The sequence below is a fragment of the Globicephala melas genome, chromosome 5, assembly GCF_963455315.2.
Source record: "Globicephala melas chromosome 5, mGloMel1.2, whole genome shotgun sequence".
Classification (NCBI taxonomy): domain Eukaryota; kingdom Metazoa; phylum Chordata; class Mammalia; order Artiodactyla; family Delphinidae; genus Globicephala; species Globicephala melas.
The window spans coordinates 51584782-51601758 of NC_083318.1; the positions used below are offsets into that span (position 1 = coordinate 51584782).

Here is a 16977-nt window from a genome sequence, read left to right on the forward strand (position 1 = left end):
ACCTTATTAAAAACAGTGGTGACCAGTCCTTTGATCAGATTACATCTTAAATCCTTTTACAGATATATGAAGAGACAGGCAGCATCTTATGTTTTATAGTCTGCCTTCTTTCCCAGAGTTGCTTGGGCAGCTGTACAGATAGTGGCAGAGACCTTCAGTGTGGCTCTGTTTCCAGGCCTCTCTTATGGTGAGTATGGAGCCATGTAACCGAGTTCTGGCCAGTAAGATGTGGTGATGAGGGATATATGTGGCTTCCAGACCTGGCAGTAAAGCTCACTGCGGCACAACCAGTGATCACCGGTGACCACTCTCTTGTCTTCCCATTTGGCTGTAAACAAAGAATTTGCAAAGTGGAAGCAGCCAGGGCATGTGAGTCACTGCTTGGAAACCTACCAGGAGAGCGTGCTGACTGCATTGGACTGTGACATGAGCAAGAAATAGTGCTTGTGTTTAGTCACTAAAATTTTGCATTTATATGTTAAAACTTACCATAGTCTGTCCTATCCTGGGCGTTAACAGTGTAAATAGAAAAAAAAAAAATCATTTTAAAATAAAAAACCAATTATAGAAGGCTGAATGGCAGCAGCAGTGAGTATTTAATCTCAAATCCCCATAGAACAACTAGGATAGCAAAAGAAAAATCACAGTGACACCATCTTCACTAAAATTAGATGATAGAATATCCCTATGGATCCCAGAAATGAGCAGTTTGGGCTAAATCCATCAATAGCAAAAGGATCACATGGGAACAACAGCTTTGGAGGAGTGAACGGAGGGAAAGTGAGGGAGGCCTGTGATGGTACAAAGAGCCCAGAATCTGCTGACATGTCGTCAGCCCCAAAAGGAGGCGCCCCCAGTCATCGTGGCAGATCCTCAACTGGTGCATCCAAAACCACAATCAAAATTGGGAGAGGGCTGTCCAGCATTCAGCCGGAAGCTGTAATGGGAGCCTGCAGGAAGGTATGAGGGTGCCAGGGCAACCTGGTCTTCAGGGTTCCCGGAAGTAGCTGGTGAGAGCACATAGACCTGCCCTGAGAGAAGCTACTGGATATAGGATAGACATTGACGAGGGAAGGACCCTGGGGATAAAGGAGACAAGGTTCTGATACAGATAGAAGAGGGGACCAGATGAGACAATTCAGAAAGTACTAAGAAGGTTCATAAAAAACCATGTCATCTGGGAATTCCCTGGCGGTCCAGTGGTTAGAACTCAGCACCTGCACTGCTGGGCCCAGGTTCCATCCCTGGTCCACGAACTAAGATACTGCAGGCCAAGCGGCACGGTCGAATAAATAAGTAAGACTAAAATATCAGCTATTACAAAAAGAATAATAAAAATAAAAGTTATCTTAAAAAAAAAATGTTATCTAATACTCTGTAGTAACTACAGAAGAGAGAACCCTAGAACTACAAAACCAGGAAACTCCAGGCCTACCTCACCACCTACCCAGGAATCTTCTGAAAATATAGGAGGAAAGTATGACAAAGTCCATCTCACTTAAACATGACCACATCATACAATATGCTTTAAGAAAACAGGATAACAGCGTGTATCACATACCCACAGGAAATGAAGATATCCTAGAAACTTCTACAAAGCAGAAGAAAACAGTAATATTTGTTAAAATGCTGAAGAAATTCAAGAAATGATAGAACCTGAGAAGGAACAATATAACATCAAAATCAGGAAAGCTCAAAAATTAGATGGACAAGCAACAGGAGGAAATAAAATGAGAGCTGACAGAGCTCAGAGGAAATATTGGAGTTAACAGTATGTTTCAGAAATAAACTAGAAGGAACCCAAGGGCAAATAGACAACATCCACAGGAACTCTACAGCAAACATCATACTTAGTGCTGGAAAATCTAAAGCTTTCTATATTTGTTTTCTGTTGCTGCTGTAATAAATTACCACAAACGTTAGTGTTTTAAACAACACAAATTCATTATCTGACAGTTCTGCAGGTTAGAAGCCTGATACAGGTGTCACTGGACTAAAATCAGTGTGTCAGCAGGGCTGTGTTTCTTTCTGGAGGCTCTAGGGGGGAATCTGTTCCCTTGTCCTTTCTAGTATCGAGGAGCCTCACACATCCCTTGGCTTGTAGCCCTCTCCCTCCATCTCCAAAGCCAGCAACAGCGGGCTGAATACTTTTCTCATCACATCATTCTGACATTGACCCTTCTGCCTCTTTCTTGCACTTTTAAGGACACTTGTTATTACACTGGGCCCACCCGGGTAATCTAGAATAATCTCCCTATGTTAAGGCCTGCTTATATGTAACCTTAATTCCATCTTCAACTTTAATTCCCCTTTGCCATTTAATATATTCAAAAATTCTGGAGATTAGGACATGGACATCTTTGGGGGCCAGTATTCTGCCTCTGCACTTTCTCTCTGAGATCAGTAATGTGACAAGGGGGCCTGCTTTCACAATTCATATTCAGTATCATACTGGAGAGCATAACCAGTGCAGTAAAGGCAGGGAAGAGGTGAAAGGAATGAGGTTCAGAAAGAAAGAAAGAAAATTGTCATTATTTATAGATGACGTAATTATGCATGTAGAAAATTAACAAGAATCTACCAATAGCTATTAGAATTGATAAGTGAATTTTGCAAGGTTTACATACCAGCAACATTAGTTAGAAAAAGAAAATTTTAAAACATACCATTTATAGCAGCAGCGAAACACATCAGATTTCTAGGGATAAGTCCAACCAAAGATGTGTAAGCTCTCTATACCAACTATAAAAAGAGTATTGAGAATAATTCAAGATTTAAATAAATGGAGGGCATTACCATGCTTATGTATCAATAATGTTAGGATGTTGATGCTCCCAAGTTTGTCTATAGTTTCAACACGATCAAATCCCATCAGGATTTTTTAAAAAATTGACAAGAGGGTCCATCTGCCGATGCAGGGGACACGGGTTCGTGCCCCGGTCTGGAAAGATCCCACATGCCACGGAGTGGCTGGGCCCGTGAGCCATGGCCGCTGAGCCTGTGCGTCCGGAGCCTGTGGCCCGCAACGGGAGAGGCCACAACAGTGAGAGGCCCGCGTACTGCAAAAAAAAAAAAAAAAAATTGACAAGCTAATTCTAAAATGTATATGGAAATGTTCTGGCCAACCTATGAGACAAGAGCAAAAGTTGGAGGACTTATACGCTACCTGGTCTCAGAACTTATAAAGCTACAGCAATCAAAACAGTGGTAATTGGGGTAAAGATAGACATAAGATCAAGGACACAGAAAAGAGAATCCAGAAATAAACCCTACATACATGGTAAACTGATTTTCAACAAAGGTGCCAAGGCATTTCAATAGAAAGGGAAGTCTTTTCAACAAGTGATACTGTAATACACACACACACACACACACAGTGAACTTTTACTTTCACCCCATACAGAGACCTAAGTATGAGAGCTAAAACTTATAGAAGAAAACAGGAGAAAATCTTAGTGACCTTGTTTTTACGGAGATTTCTTAGAGCACAAATGGCACAAACCATTAAAGGAAAAAATTGATAAATTGGTCTTCATCAAAACTAAAAACTTTTGCTCTTCAAAAGACACTTCAGAAAATAAAATTTCTAGTCACAAACTGGGAGAAAATATTTGACAAATATATCTGATAAAGAATTCCAGAATATATAAAGAGATTGCACAACTCAAGAATAAGAAGTAAAATAACCCATTTAAGAAATGAACATAGGAGCAGGACAGGAATAAAGATGCAGACGTAGAGAATGGACTTGAAGACATGGGGAGGGGAAAAGGTAAGCTTGGACGAAGTGAGAGAGAGAGAGAGAGAGAGAGAGAGAGACATGGACATATATACACTAACAAATGTAAAATAGATAGCTAATGGAAAGCAGCCGCATAGCACAGGGAGGTCAGCTCAGTGCTTTGTGTCCACCTAGAGGGGTGGGATAGGGAGGGTGGGAGGGAGACACAAAAGGGAGGAGATATGGGGATGTATGTATAGCCGATTCACTTTGTTATAAAGCAGCAACTAACACAACACTCTAATTATACTCCAATAAAGATGTTAAAAAAAAAAAGAAATGAACAAAATATTTTACGGACACTTCACAAAATAAGATAAATGAATGGCCAATAAGCACATCAAAGGATGCTCAACATTACCACTAGGGAAATGCAAATAAAACCCACAATGAGTAGAGTTAAACTTACACCTATCGCACACCCAGCCATTCCTTTTTCTTTTACCCACCCAAGAGAAATGAAAGCAAACGGCTACATAGAAATATTCACAGCAACCTTTTTTGTAATACCCTAAATTGGGCACAACCCAAGTTCACCAACAAGTGCATGGATAAGCAAAAAATACATCCATACAATGAAAAGGAAAAGACTATGTGCTAAGTTTCCCTGGTGGTGCAAGTGGTTGAGAGTCCACCTGCCGATGCAGAGGATACGGGTTCGTGCCCCGGTCTGGGAAGATCCCACATGCCGCGGAGCGGCTCGGCCCGTGAGCCATGGCCGCTGAGCCTGTGCGTCCGGAGCCTGTGCTCCGCAACGGGAGAGGCCACAACAGTGAGAGGCCCGCGTACTGCAAAAAAAAAAAAAAAAAAAAGTCTGTGTGCTGATAAACCCAACAACACGGATGAATCTCAAAACGATTATGCTGACTGAAAGAAGCCAAACACAAAGAGAATGTACCATGTGGCTCCTTTTATATAAAATTTTCTAAAATAAAAACTAATCCATTGTTAAAACAGTCCAGTGATTGCTTGGGGACTGAGGTGGATTATTGGGGGGGGGGTGGTTAACTAGGGTGGCATTGTAAACACTGCTTTGCATGGGGGTCTGAGGAAATTTCAAGGGATGATGGAAATACTTTGTGTCTTGAGTGTGGTTCTGATTGCACAGGTGAGTACATTTATCAAAGATCATCAAATTGCACAGCTCATTGTATGTAAAGTATTCTTCATGAAACAATAAGCAATGAATTACCACTTCAAACCTAGCAGATTCGGGCAAAAGTAAAAGCCTGACAGTTGGTAGAATCATTTTTGAGAGCAGTCTCTAGTAAAATTGAAGATGCAAGTACCTGGTAGTGTGTGCATTCAAGGAAACACATACAAGATTGGCCAATGCTATAGTGTTTATAGTACTGAAAAATTGAAAGCAACCTGAATATTAGCAGGAAATGGATAAATTGTGGTATACCCATACAATAGAAGACCACAGAGCACTAAAAATCAACTGTAGCCACCTGTATTGAAATGTACACATAAACTTGAAAACAATGTTGAAGGAAAACAACACTAAGTTGCAAAAGTATTTACACATTTATGTAAATACAAAACAGTACTACGGTACTTTTTTATAGTTGCTTTTTGACATATGCATACATGTAAGTATATTAAAAAGTGGACAGGAATGTCCTTCTCCAGCTTCAGAATAGGAGGTAAGGAGGTTATAGAAGCAGATTTAAAGGTTACCAAGTACACTTTAAGTATAAAATTTTATCTCTTTAAAAAGTATCTGAAGCAAATATGACCAGATGGCCACATTTGTTAAAATCTGGGTGGTAGGTGAGTTGTTATATGTTATTCTCTGTTATTTTCCGTATGCTTCAATTATTTCATTTTTTAAAATAAGCTTTTATACGGGAGCACATTTATGTGAATACTTTGTCACCTTTCTTAATTTGCTATGGCTGTCACGAAAAAATATCACAGAGTGGCTTTAAACAATGGAAATATATTTTGTCACAGTTCTGAAGGCTGGGAGTCCAAGATCAAGATGCCAGCAGGGTTTTCTGGTGAGGACTTTTTCCTGGCTTACAAATCGCTGCCTTATTGTGTCCTCACATGGCCTTTTCTTATTGCACTCACATCCTGAGGACACGGTTCTATTGAATTAGGGCCCACCTCATTTAACTGTAATTACCTCTTTAAAGGCTGTATCTCCAAATATAGTCAGATGGGGGCTAGAGCTTCAGCATATGAATTGGGGGGAGGGGACACAATGCAGTCCATAGCACTACCCAAACTAAAAAACTATTAGGCACCTCCATCTGCATTAGGCTCTCTGATTGCGGCCAGGCTCAGCCTCAACCTTGGCCACTGCTGCAGTCCCAGCCACCTCCTTAGTCATATCCTCAGTGGAACACTGAAATAATAAGAACACCCATCTGTAAATATTTTCTGAAGTGAAGTCTGAGAGGCTTTCTTCTTAATACTATGTAGGACTTTTCAGCCTGGATTTGTAATAATTATTTTTACAACTGAAATAAACGTCATGCTTACTGCCTCGCTCCTGGTTCTGTTCTGCATAGTTGTGAACCAGAACAGCTCCGTTTCTCAATCATGGCAGATACATGAATTTGCTTTAGCTTTTCTCATTTGCTAAAATCCCAACACCTGTATGGACAACAGTTTGTATGATAGAAGTCACTCACTGAATTCAACAAACATTTATGGGTACTCACTGTATGCCAGGTTCTCCAAAAGGCAGTAGGAAGACAGAAATCAGTAAAATACAGTTTCAGCTCTTGGATTCACTCTTCAGATACCGCTCAAAGGCAGAAGGAAAACCGGAAAATGGTGGTAGGTCTAAAATGAAGTATTTTTGAGGGAATAATGTCTTAATCTTTGATCGTGTGTGCACATCTCTACCTTTGCCTCTTAGACTGTAAATTCTTTGCCTACAGGGGAGGGAAATGAAATGCTTTGTAAACAAAATGCTTCACTGGCTTTGACCTGAGCTGTCAACATTTTTCTTATTTATTAATAGAAGCATATTTTCAATGTCTAGGCTTGTGGAGAGCGTGGCTTTCATTCAACATCTCAATATATTTAATCCATTCTTTGGAGGTAAGGGAGTAGATAGTCCCCAAAGATGGCTGTCATCACTTCCTTCCCTCTTTGCAAGCATGTACTTTTCCACCCATGAGGAAGTGGAATCTACCTCTCCCCCATTTCTATCTGGGCTGGGCTTGCAACTTGCTTTAATCATCAGAATGTAACAAAAGTGCAACTATGCCAGTTTGGGCTTAGTCTTTAAGAAGCCTGGCAGCCTCCACTCTCCCTGGGAAATCAGCTGCCATGTAAGAAGTCAAATGGGACTTCCCTGGCGGTCCAGTGGTTAAGACTCCATGCTTCCACTGCAAGGGGCATGGGTTTGATCCCTGGCCAGGGAGCTAAGATCCCGCACACCATGTGGCACGGCCAATAAAAAAAAAAAAGTCCAACTACCCAGAGTCCGCCATGCTGTGAGGAAACCCAAGCTAGTCATGTAGAAAGACTACAATGAAAGAGAGGAGAATAAGACCATTCTACTTACCATAACATCATCTCTCCTAAATTAACAAAAAATTCCTGTTATCTGTTATATAGATCGTATTCATATATCTTTAATTATTCACCAAATATATATTTTATAGCTAGGTTTCTTTGAATCGAGATCCAATCAAGTTGTATACATTGCATCTGTTGTTCTAGCTTTTAATCTAAAACAGTTCCTTCACTTTCCCCATGACATTAACTTTTGGGATATTCCCCATACTGGATCTGTCTCATTGTTTCCTCTTAGTGTTCAACTTGATTCTGTATCCCCTGTATTTCCTATAAATTGGAAATCAGATCCAAAAGCTTGAATAGGTTCAGGTTAAACATTTTTGGCAAGACTATTTCACAAATGATTCTGTGTACTTCATATTGCATTTAGATCAGGAGTTAGAAAAGAGAGATTTAATTTTTATCAACGAATTCATCATGTTAGGAGAGGAAATCCCAAAAAAGCCAGAGAGCTGTGGCAGCAGGAACTCTTTTAACAAATCAAAACATATTCTTGTGTATGGAGTGTGGTTAGATTTCCTCCTACCCCCATTTCTTTGAAAACTTAATTCTTGTCCCATCTTTTTTTGTCAATGAGTTTTTCTTATTTAGCTCTCTTTTTTGATGATGATAATGATGATGATGATGAGTTGGTTTCCATCAAGCAAGTCTACTAATCTGTCGTAATATCAAAAAAATATTGTCATGAATGGTAGTAATTAAGCATAAAATCTGAGGAACAAAATACATAACTTGGAACAAAGTCGTGTATGACTTCTGAGAGCTTTTATTCATCGCCGTGAGCTATCTTGCTTTTACTCAGTGTTTCTCATCTGAAGATCCCTAAATGTTAAGTGGGCCCATGGATTGAACTGTGAAAGTATATAACGAAAATACATTTATCTAACAAAGTGCATTATTAATCAGCATCATCTTATTCAGTAAATTTTAACCTGCTTCAGATTCCATGTAAAGAGTTCTCTGAGAAAACAAATCCTTAAGCTTTGAAGTTTTTATTCTAAAGCCAAATAATACAATAGGTTTAACTTTTGTCTTTTTGAAATACTGCAAACTTACTTATGTTCTAATATTGCGTATCTTCAATAAGTAGAAGATAGGCCACAATTCCCTTTTGGCTGAGTCTGAGATTGGAATAGACCTGTATTTAAGTCCTGGCTCTGCTCATGAGCTCCATGCCCCTGGGCAGATCTTACAGTCTCCCAGATCAGCTTTCTCTCCACCTGTAAAATACATGAGCTAATGCTAACTTCAAAGTTTTGTAACAAAGATGACACATAATGTCATTTCACGTATTTTGTGAAAAGTGTGGTACAAATTCTGTTATGGATTCTGTTTTTACCGGAGCAGCTGTCTGTGTGTGTTAGTGGTACTTTTGGATTTGGGGTTTTAGATGATGAAATAAAGCATACATCTGTGTTTATGGGTTTGGATTATTGCATAAAGTTTTAGATTGAATATCATCTTTCCTGGAGCATGGTGACAGATTTGGAACCAAAGCCTATTTTAAAGTTTTCTGTTGTGTGACACCCGGGGTTGATCTGGGGTTGAGAGGAAAAGGCACCTGAGGTCACTGGGTAATAGTGAGAGATTTGTCTGAACCTGACTCCCTGAGAAACTAAGCGACATTTCAAAAAGGTATTTGTGCAGAATCCTGACATCTGGTTCCAGCTGGTGAAATGCTAATCTGGCAGCCGGTGGCTGGTACCTCTGCAGGTCGCCTTGTGGGTTTTTTAAGACCTGAAAATGGAAAGCATGTGATATCAAAAAGAAGCAGCTAATCTACTCTGTATGCAAAGAGATGTGTTTATTTTTCCTTTGACTCCAGGAACCCTGGCTGCTCCTTACCTCTGGTTACACAATTCCCACCTGACTGTTAAGACTTCTGAAACTATTGAAGCTTTCAGAAACAGTAGAAAAATCAGGTAGCCTTGCCTTTCCCAGGAGTCAGAAAGTTGTGTAAACATTTAGGGCTGATCCCCCGGCTGCTGGAACTGGTTTAACCAGGTTCAGCGATGCTTGTGCCCAAACTGCCTGTCAGGGTGAAATAAGACTGCCTTTAATCTCAGTGTGGCTTTGGGAACAATCTGGAAAACTACTCTACCCTTCAAGTGTTTGTTTTAAATTGCAGCACTTACAGGTAACTGTATTTCAACCAAGGCACCGGTTTAGACCAAGGTCGCCACTGCCCTGGCATAGTTTCTAAGCAATGTAACATTCAGCTACGCTTACTCTCCATGCTGTAGATGAGGAATTGGATATGCTTAATTCCCTGAATCTCTCGCTTAAATGCTGCTCAATTACTGGGACAACATCCCCCTTAATATGTTTTGAGGGCAAATATTACTATCTTTATTTTAAAGTTTCGAAAGTCTGTGGCTCAGAGAGGTCAAGTTGTCATTGCTGACGTGGAAATTTGATATAATCTATAAAGGAATGCAGTAGAAAAAGCCTTTGAACGAAGAGACGGAAAGGTAGCAGAATATGCCACTTTGGTTTAAGGATGATTTGGAGCTGAAGGCAATTGAGAATCAGCAGATATAAGAAAAGCTCTTTGCCTTCCCCTTATTTGCCTGAATGCAGAACATAATTTGTAAAGATGCCCTCCTCCCCGCCACCTCCCCTCTCTATCAAGAAGAACAGAAATAAATCACCATAGACAATTCTAGACCCTTATTTACCATTAGTTTCCCCATCTCCTCGCCTTCCCACAATTTGCCACTTGTAGGAGCTCAAAGTCCTTCTCATGTCATGTCTCTAAAAATATACTGTTCTTTTGTCAAGATGCTTTGTAAGCCTAGGTTCTAACGACCTCTTTGAGGTACTCACCTCTAAGTGCTCCCATGTGTATGCTTGACACACGTGTTTATAAACGTCTGCTTGTTTTTTCTCTTATTAATCTGTTTTTTTGTTAGTTTAACTTGTAGGGCCTCAGCCAGAGAACCCAAGATGGGTAAAGGAAAGAGATTGTTTTACCTTCCCTACAAGATCAACTAGATTCTAGTGGAGGTTCTATTCATACTTTGGGGAGATTATTTGAGTTTCCCCTGTATGTATGTGTATGTGTATGTGTATATGTATATGTATGTGTGTGGGTGTGTTTACTTATTTAGTTAACTGTGCTACCACTTATAAAGTTCTTACTTTGCCATGTACTGTGTTTTTCATGCTGTGTAATCATCCTCTTTTTTTCTCCTCCAGATTTGCTCCCCGCTTTCCCCTTCTGCTCTATGCTCTGGGAGGCTGACCTTTATGGACGCCATCAAACGGCACTTCTACATCTCATCTCTGGCTGTTGTTTTTTTTTCCCCAGTAGGAGACACTGACAGATGAAAGATCTGAGGGACAAAGGAGGAGACTGAGGCTGGATATTTATCCCCCCAGCTTCTTCCCTGTGGGCGTGTCATGGTTGGCTGAGGCCCTCTGCTGAAGGCCATCACTCTGTAGGGCTGTTCCTTCCATATAATTATTCTCTTTGGGTTTCAAGTAACTTCCTTGGCCCTGTAGACCTGGGGTGGAAATAACTTCCTGCTAGTAATAGCCCTAAGGGAATGCACTTTCCCTGGGTAGTTTAACTTAACCCTGCCCCCAGCCTGGTAAACAGCCCCCTTATGAAGCTTCCTTCAATTACCCTACATGAATGTGCCGTCTGTTCCCTGCCAGGATCCTGAATGTCACACATGTGCGTTCATTTCATTCTTTCCGCAACCCAGAAGCCACGTGTATTATTACACATAGTACACCTGAGAAAGGCTCAGAGATGTGAAACAACTTGCCTGAAGTGACATAATCTGTGAAGGGTAGAGCAGGATTCAAAGTGGGGGCGTGTATGGCTCAGCTACCCCCCTCATCAGGCTGAGCTGTACTGGATTACCTCTGTGGTCCCAACCTTTTCCCCTTGTCCTCTTCTCGTAAAAAATACTTTGCCGACCCTCTTGACCCTCTTAAAATGAAATTCATAGATAATTTAATCTAACTAAACACCTAATTTCAAATAAAATACACAAAATATTTTAAATTTATGTATTTATCTTTGGTGGTGTTGGGTCTCTGTTGATGCACTCAGGATTCCTCTAGTTGCGGTGTGCAGGCTTCTCACTGTGGTGGCTTCTCTTGTTGTGGAGCATGGGCTCTAGGCGCACAGGCTTCAGGAGTTGTGGCTCATGGGCTCTGGAGCACAGGCTCAGCAGTTGTGGCACATGGGCCCAGCTACTCTGCGGCATGTGGCATCCTCCCAGACCAGGGCTCGAACCCATGTCCCCTGCATTGGCAGGCAGATTCTTAACCACTGCACCACCAGGGAAGCCCACAAAATATTTTAAAATAAAAGGATGGTTACTTACAATAAAATATGTGTTCCACATGTAAATGCTCAGCGTGACCACACTGTTACGTTATAGTGAAATTGTCAGGTGCACATACTTTCTTATAATGAATACACTTAGATTCAAGATAAGTAAGACAAAACTGAATTTTTCTTTATGTATGACATTTTGAAATCAGAGCTAAATTAGGATATTTGTGTAAAATCACTGAGGTGGATTAGATTTTGCTCAAAAATATCCACTCTGCCCTCCACCTCCACAGGAAGAGTGTACTTGTACTTTTCCACCCCTTGATTTTGGGCTTGCCAGTGTGGCCTGCTTTGGCCGAGTGGGAGAGTCAGGCAAGACTGAAATAAGGCGTGAAATGTGCTGTGCAGTGAGACTTGCCCTCTTGTGCCTCTGCCATTATCATGAGAAGAACTGCTCCCAGGTGTCTACTGCCCCTCCAGCCTGGGCCCACGATGAGACACAGTGAGCAGACCTGAGCCCAACCCAAGCTGGGAGCAGGCTCAGCTGACCAAGTGTGAAGCAGGACCACTCCGCTGAGCCCAGCCACATCAGCCAACCGCCAGCTAACCCACAGATGTATGCGAGAGAATGACTTGTTTTAAGCCACTATGTTTTAGAATAGCTTATTATACAGAAATTGCTGACAGACAAGCAATGAAGGTAACAGCTTTAAAGGCAGATACAGATGGGGTGTACTGGGAATTCGGATTACATGAGCCATGTTGTTGTTGATCATGTGAGTTTTCCACAGTGGTGAAGAATTTTTTTTTTCTGGACAAAGCAAAGTATAATTGCCCCCTGATATACACAGTTGTTGCATTCCTGGCATATTCAGATATATTAAAACTGTAAGAAACTACTTTGTGTTTGTGTAAATTAAAGTTGGAGTGTAGGTTCAAATAACTATAAACAGGTTACTCACCTACATAAGTGTCTTTCCAGACTCTAGAGGAAGTTGTGCAGGATTGAGAGTAGTTAGTTCTTCATGGCACAGGACTGTCCTAACCATTACAGATCTTTTAGCACAGCCCCTGCCCTCCACATTCCAGTAGCATCCCCCAATCACTGTCACAACCAAAAACACCTCCTGGCATTTCTAAAATGTGCCCCCTAGGAGGTGGCACAGCCTTGTTGGAATCACTAGATGAGATGACACAACGGTTCCTTCCAACTCAAACATCATCAGATTTTTAAAGTCTGATTTTAGTTGTCATTTAATCAGTAATATGTATTAAAAGTCTCTTATGCGCTAGCACTGTGGATATAAGGATAATATATGATCATTGCTCTCAAAGGGCTTACAGGGTAAAGGGTGGCACAAGCCAGCAATCAGGCAATTAATAATGTAGAGTGATCATCAATACTACTGATGTACATTCAGGATGCTACAGGAGGACATAAGAGGAGCATCTAACCTAATCTTGGGGCTCAAGGAAGGCTCTCCCAGAGGAGGTGATGTCTAAGCAATCATGAGAGCGGACCAGGTGTTAACCAAGCAAACAGGAATAAGACGTGAACAGATGAAGAGCAGGCAGCATGCTCTTTCCCTGAAGCAAGGACTAGGGTGGCCTATCTGCTGCAGAGGTTGCTGAAGGAGCATATGAGCCTTGGAGTTGGAGGGATCATGGTTCAAATCCTGCCTCATCTCTAACCCTGAGCCATTATAATAACTCCTCACTATGTTCCAGGCACTTTGGTAAGTGCACTACATGAATTAGCTCTTTTTATCCTCCCAACAGTACCTCATCCCTCTGTATACAGAATGAGAAACTGAGGCACAGAAAGGTTAAGTAACTTGCCTAACCTAGCAAGTGGTGGAGTGGAATTAGAACCAAGACCAACTGACTCCAGAGCCAACTTTCCTCACGGTTGCCCTACGCAGCCCAACCTCCGATCCTGTTTCCTCATCTGTAAAGTGTACCTAATAGTATAGCTCCTGCGAGTTGATATATAAATGCAACATTTATACATTTAAGCACCAGACATGGTGGTAGAATATTTTTTTTAAATAGCTATTCAGATTGTAATCCTTCCATTTTCAAAGGAGGAGCATTATAATCTGGAGAGCATATAGTACATGATTTTAGTTACAAATAACATTTTTGAAACCTGAAGTGCTATTACAAAAAAAAACCCCTATTTTAACATTAAGTTTGATTATGTATCAGGGAAAACACAATAAACAAGTGGCTTAAACAGACAAGAATTTATTGTCACCTAAAAGGAGTTGAGTTTGATAGTCCAGTTTCTCCTATTTGGACCTCAGTGTCCAAAAATGACTGCTGGAGCTTCCATCACTGTATTTGCATTCCACCAGCAGGGAGGAGTAGGGGGAAAAAATAAGGAGATAAACCTCCCAGTTGAGTTGGTTCCCTTAAGAAGGACTCCTACTTATTCTGGGCTTGGGACTGACAGATGGCAGGGTACAATAGCCCCCATCCCCCGCCAAAGCAGGAAACTCCACGGTGCCGTCATGCACCATAGCTCCCTGTGCATCAGGCTGAGGCTGGACTCTGCCTCACTTCTACCCCTGCCTTCTCCTGCTTCTCTCACTTCCTTACAGGTTTCTCCTTCAAAAAGTCACTTGCACAAGAATCTCCATCCTGGGCTCTGCTTCTAGGAACCCCACAGTATGCTCTTTTTCAGCCAAAATCTGCCTCTCATAATTTCACCCAGGTTCTACCGTGCTGAGTAATCCAGAATAAATGGAATTCTCTTCCATAGAGTAGCACCTTTGTAGGTTGGAACATAGCTGTAAAAGAGGAATGTAATAATATGTACATATCATTTGGCTGTTGACAAAGAGCTCTTGTGTTCATTTTCTCGTGTACTCAAACACTCCCTCTCCTTGACGGTAGATAGTACTATTTTTTTTTTAATTCATTTTTGGCTGCGTTGGGTCTTCATTGCTGCGCGCCAGCTTTCTCTAGTTGTGGCGAATGGGGGCTACTCTTCATTGTGGTGCGCGGGCTTCTTATTGTGGCGCACGGGCTTTAGGCACGCCGGCTTCAGTAGTTGTGGTGCACGGGCTTGGTTACTCTGCGGCATGTGGGATCTTCCTGGACCAGGGCTCAAACCTGTGTCCCCTGCACTGGCAGGCAGATTCTTAACCACTGCGCCACCAGGGAAGCCCAACAGTGCTATTTTTACAGAGGAGGAACCTGAAGCTTAGATAGTGACTTCTCCAGGGTCACCTGGAAAGTAAACGGTGGGGCTCTGAGCAAGAAGGTCTCAAGACCAAGCCTCAGACAAGGTGTGTTAGTTTCCTAGGGCTGCTGTGACACAGTGCCACAAGCCAGGTGACTTCAAACAACAGAAATGTCTTCTCCTACAGCTCTGGAGGCTGGATGTCCAAAATCAAGGGGTCAGCAGGGCCATGTTCCCTCCAAAGTCTCTAGGGGAGGAGGAGCCTTTCTTGCCTCTTCCTAGATTCTAGTGGCCCCAGGCATTCCTTGGCTTGTGCCAGCATAACCCCAATCTCTGTCCACCTCTGTCCTCACGTGGCCTTCTTCTCTATGTCCTCTCCCCTTCTTATAAGGACATTCTCATTGGATTTAGGGCTCACCCTAATCCAGTATGACCTCATCTTTATCATTAACTAATAACATCTGCAAAGAGCCTATTTCCAAATAAGGTCACATTCAAGGTTCTGACTGGACATGACTCTTTGGGGGACACTATTCAGCCCACTACCCATAGGATTTTAACTTTCAGAAGATTTATTTATCTCCAGGTTTCATTTGTATGTGTAGACAAGGAACAGTCACTTTCACACACATAAATGCATGCTCTTTTTTGCACCTTGCTCCTGGCTTTCTCACTAGAGGGACATATGCAGGCAGGAAGAAACGTGGAGGGCCAGTCCCTTCAGCGCACTGATGGTATGCCTGCCGGGGTCCATGTCCTCTGGTCTGCATTGGCTTCTAAAAGGCTTCCTCTGTAAGGACTGCTGTCTGTCGTGTCCTGGGATGCACGCCAAGCCCGGTACATCAGAAATGACCAGTGAATCTCAGTAGCTTATTGAAAGGTGTCCTTACTTTCGGGGTGTTTGGTTCAGCAGGGTTGTTGCTGTTTTTCAAAGATGTGTGGAAGGCCACACAAAGCCCCTCTGTGTCCAAGTCCTTCCCCAACCAAGTTGTTACAGTTAAGGCTTTTCAGAGGTGGGGAGAGGTCTGCTCTCAGAATTTAAAGCAGAGATCAGAAGTCAAGGGGCATAATGAGTGTCTTAGTCAGTGCAGGCTGCTATGACAAGATTCTGTAGACTGGGTGTATTAAATATCAGACATTTATTTCTCACATTGCTGGAGGCTGAGAATTCCAAGATCAAGGTGCCAGAAGATTCAGTTCCTGGTGAGGATACTGTTCCTTGCTTGTGGATGGCCCCCTTCTTACTGTGTCCTCCCTCACATGGCAGAGAGAGAGAGAGAGAGAGAGAGAGAGAGAGGGAGAGAGAGAGAGGGAGAGGGAGAGGGAGAGCATGCACATTCTGGTGTCTCTTCTTATGAGGGCACTAATCCCATTTTGGGGGCCTACCTTCATGCCTTCATTTAAACCTAATTATCTTCCAAAGATCCCACCTGTAATACCATCACATTGTGGGGCAGGGCTTCAACATATGAACTTTGAGCGGGACACAATTCAGCCCATAGAAGTGACCCTTTCAGCAGGGGAGTCAGGATCCAGAACAAGAGAGCAGAGACTGACATGGTAAAGTCTTTTGTAGGATTCCTTTCTTGTCACCCCTGACAGGTTTCCCCTTAAAGAGAAGTAGGTCTGTGTGCTGATTTTTGGGCAGCAAGGCAAAAGGCAGCTGAGGAGACTGGGTTCCACCACAAGGGCCAGAAGGGACAGATTGGATGGAGGGGAGCATAGCAGGCAGACTGACAGGGATCGTAGCAGGGAGAATGGAGAGCAGGGTTAGCTGGTCTTGACTGGAAAAGGGAATCCAGGCATATTAATGAACAGATATATCCATCCAATATTGTGCTGTGACCACAGAGCATTAGTGGACATTTTTGGTTGTGATAGATAGAACCAACCTCATCTCAAACTGTCTTAGGTAGACAGAGGAGTTTGTGACTCATGTAACTGGAATCTTCAGGCATGGTTGGATCTAGGTGCTCACATGGTATCGTCATACATTCCTACCTCCTAGTTTTGCTTCCTCCTTATTGCCTTCTTGCTGAGGCAGGTGCTCCTTAAGTGGTGGGAAACAGTACCACCAGACACTTGGTTGTCCCAGTGAAGAGTGCTTTTGTGATAGACTGTGTCATTGGCTCCAATTTTTCACCCCTTTCTGACCTATGCCCTTTGCCATGTAAC

At 42.2% G+C, this 16977-nt stretch overlaps 1 protein-coding gene across 3 annotated transcripts in view; it reads left to right on the top strand.

The window, feature by feature from the left end:
- PI4K2B (phosphatidylinositol 4-kinase type 2 beta) overlaps nt 1-16977 on the top strand; it is a 122074-nt gene that overhangs the window by 104944 nt on the left and 153 nt on the right. The window contains exons 11-12 of one of the 3 annotated variants that reach the window (XR_009563979.2): nt 63-187; nt 10523-11111. The gene's annotated coding sequence lies outside the window, so the exon portion shown is untranslated. Of the gene's footprint in view, nt 1-62; nt 1048-10522; nt 11112-16977 lie in introns of those variants that run through there. The other 2 variants (XR_009563980.2, XR_004034244.3) reach the window with 2 other exon arrangements.